This window comes from Triticum aestivum, chromosome 2B (assembly GCF_018294505.1).
Source record: "Triticum aestivum cultivar Chinese Spring chromosome 2B, IWGSC CS RefSeq v2.1, whole genome shotgun sequence".
Lineage (NCBI taxonomy): Eukaryota > Viridiplantae > Streptophyta > Magnoliopsida > Poales > Poaceae > Triticum > Triticum aestivum.
This window is the reverse complement of record NC_057798.1, coordinates 649,187,811-649,190,936: the sequence shown is the minus strand read 5'-3', so window position 1 is coordinate 649,190,936 and position 3,126 is coordinate 649,187,811.

The following is a 3,126-nucleotide window of genomic DNA, read 5'->3' as shown; positions in this document are numbered from 1 at the left end:
ATGGCGAAGGAACATAGGAGGATGACCCCTCCAAAAAGCAGCCAAAGCGTCAGCGTCAGCGGCGCCGCTCTAAATCCCGCCACAGCAAGAATGAAGACTCCGGCACCGGAGACAATAATACACCGGATAGTGCCGAAGACAACCCACTCCAGCAAGATGCAGCGCAGGAGGACGGAGACGCCAGCCCTTATGAAGGAGCGGCAAAAGAAGAGGCAGAGGATTATACGCCTCCCTCCGGAGATGAAGCGAGCCTCAACGATGACGAATTCGTCGTGCCTGAGGATCCCGTTGAACAAGAGCGTTTTAAACGCAGGCTTATGGCCACGGCGAACAGCCTCAAGAAAAAGCAGCAACAGCTTAGAGTTGATCAGGATCTGCTAGCCGACAGATGGACTGAAGTCCTCGCGGCCGAAGAGCATGAGCTCGAACGCCCCTCCAAAAGATACCCTAAACGCAAGCTGCTCCCCTGATTAGAGGAGGAGGCTTACAAACCCACATCACCAGGAGACAATACGGCTGACCGACCAACCCGTGGTCGCGATAGAGAGGCCTCTAGGCCCTTTACTAGACCCGTACCCCGGCATCGCTCGAAAAGCACACGGCCACAGGGGAACACTCCGGACTTGCGAGATATATTGGAGGATAAGGCAAGACAATCAAGATCGATCTATGGATCGCGTGGGCGTCCCACGATACGTGACGACAACCGTCACGCCGGACGCAGTAAGTCCGGCCGGGCCGAACAAAATAGACCAAGCTCCCTTGAGCTCCGTCGTGATATCACCCAGTACAGAGGCGCCACACACCCACTATGCTTCACAGATGAAGTAATGGATCATCAAATCCCCGAAGGGTTTAAACCCGTCAATATTGAATCCTATGATGGCACAACAGACCCCGCGGTTTAGATCGAAGACTATCTCCTTCACATCCACATGGCCCGCGGTGACGATCTTCACGCCATCAAATACCTCCCCCTCAAGCTTAAAGGACCAGCCCGGCATTGGCTCAACAGCTTGCCAGCAGAGTCAATTGGGAGTTGGGAGGACCTGGAAGCCGCATTCCTCGATAACTTCCAGGGCACTTATGTGCGACCACCAGATGCTGATGACCTAAGCCACATAATTCAGCAGCCAGACGAATCGGCCAGACAATTCTGGACACGGTTCTTAACCAAGAAAAACCAAATCGTCGACTGTCCGGATGCGGAGGCCCTCGCGGCCTTCAAGCATAACATCCGCGATGAGTGGCTTGCCCGGCACCTGGGACAGGAAAAGCCGAAATCCATGGCAGCCCTCACATAACTCATGACCCGCTTCTGCGCGGGTGAGGACAGCTGGCTAGCATGAAGCAACAACCTCCGCAAAAATTCTGGCAGTCCAGACTTCAAGGACCGAAATGGCAGGCCGCATTGTAACAAAAACAAACGCCACATTAACGGCGACCATATTGAGGATACGACAGTCAATGCTGGATTCAGAGGCTCTAAACCCGGTCAGCGGAAAAAGCCATTCAAAAGAACTACTCCGGGTCCGTCCAATTTGGACCGAAAACTCGACCGCTTGTGCCAGATACACGGTACCCCCGAAAAGCCAGCTAACCACTCCAACAGGGACTATTGGGTATTCAAGCAGGCAGGCAAGTCAATTGCCGAAAACAATGACAAGGGGCTGCATAGTGATGACGAGGACGAGACCCAACCGCCGAACAATAGAGGACAGAAGGGTTTCCCCCCACAGCTGCGGATGGCGAACATGATATACGCAACGCACATACCCAAAAGGGAGCGGAAGCATGCACTCAGGGATGTCTATGCGATGGAGCCAGTTGCCCCGAAGTTCAATCCATGGTCCTCTTGCCCGATCACTTTTGACCGAAGGGACCACCCCACCAGCATCCGCCACGGCGAATTCGCCGCACTGGTCTTAGACCCAATCGTCGATGGATTTCACCTAACCAGAGTCCCGATGGACGGCGGCAGCAGCCTGAACCTGCATTACCAGGATACAATGCGCAAAATGGGCATTGACCCCTCAAGGATTAAACCTACCAAAACGACCTTTAAAGGCGTCATACCAGGTGTAGAAGCCAATTGTACAGGCTCAATTACACTGGAAGTGGTCTTCGGATCCCCGGATAACTTCCGAAGCGAGGAGTTAATCTTCGACATAGTCCCGTTCCGCAGCGGCTATCATGCCTTGCTCGGACGTATCGCGTTTGCAAAGTTCAACGCGGTGCCGCACCATGCATACCTCAAGCTCAAGATGCCAGGCCCTCGAGGAGTCATCAGGGTCAACGGAAACACTGAACGTTCTCTCCGCACGGAGGAACATACAACGGCTCTCGCGGCAGAAGTGCAATGCAGCCTCTTAAGGCAATTCCCGAGTCCGGCCGTTAAGTGGCCGGACACAGCTAAGCGCGCCCGGAGTAACTTACAACAAGACCACCTGGCACGTTCCGAGCACGCGTAGCAGTGCGGCCCCAACCCCAGCTCCTGCGAAACGTCAAAGCAGGTCCTTCGCATACACCATTACGCTCTAAAGATACCATGGGCATGGGGAGAGGGGCATGACCACGATAAACCCAGACTGCGGGTCAACCACACCAGGGGCTCTCAAGTGTGTCGTTCTTTTTTCTTTTCTTTTTACCTTTTATTTTTTACCCACAGGACTCCGTTTGTCAGAGGCTCTGTCCGGCAGCAGACCTGCCGAACTCACGATGCAACAGCCAGGGAAGGATAAAGGCTACAACGAATATACAGGTGGTCTCCATTACGAGCATTTTCTTACACCAATCTCCAGCCTACCCCTGGAGGGGGACATGTTTAACAGTCCCATCCCTTGCTTATTGCACTATTTGTATCGTTCTACATTCGTAGCAGCACTTATTGAATAAAACAATGCAGCACCTTTTTGCTTATAATTGCATTTCTTTTTCATAAATATGTTCATTCACGGCATGTTGCATCCGTACACTTTGGTACGGCTAATATACACCAAGGGCTTATGTTCCCCGCATCATGGTGTGATGAGTCCGAACACTTTCACAAGTGCGGCACCCCGAACTTATAGCACTATATGCATCGGCTCCGAATCATGTCTTGGGTCAATAGTTGGGTTTGCCCGG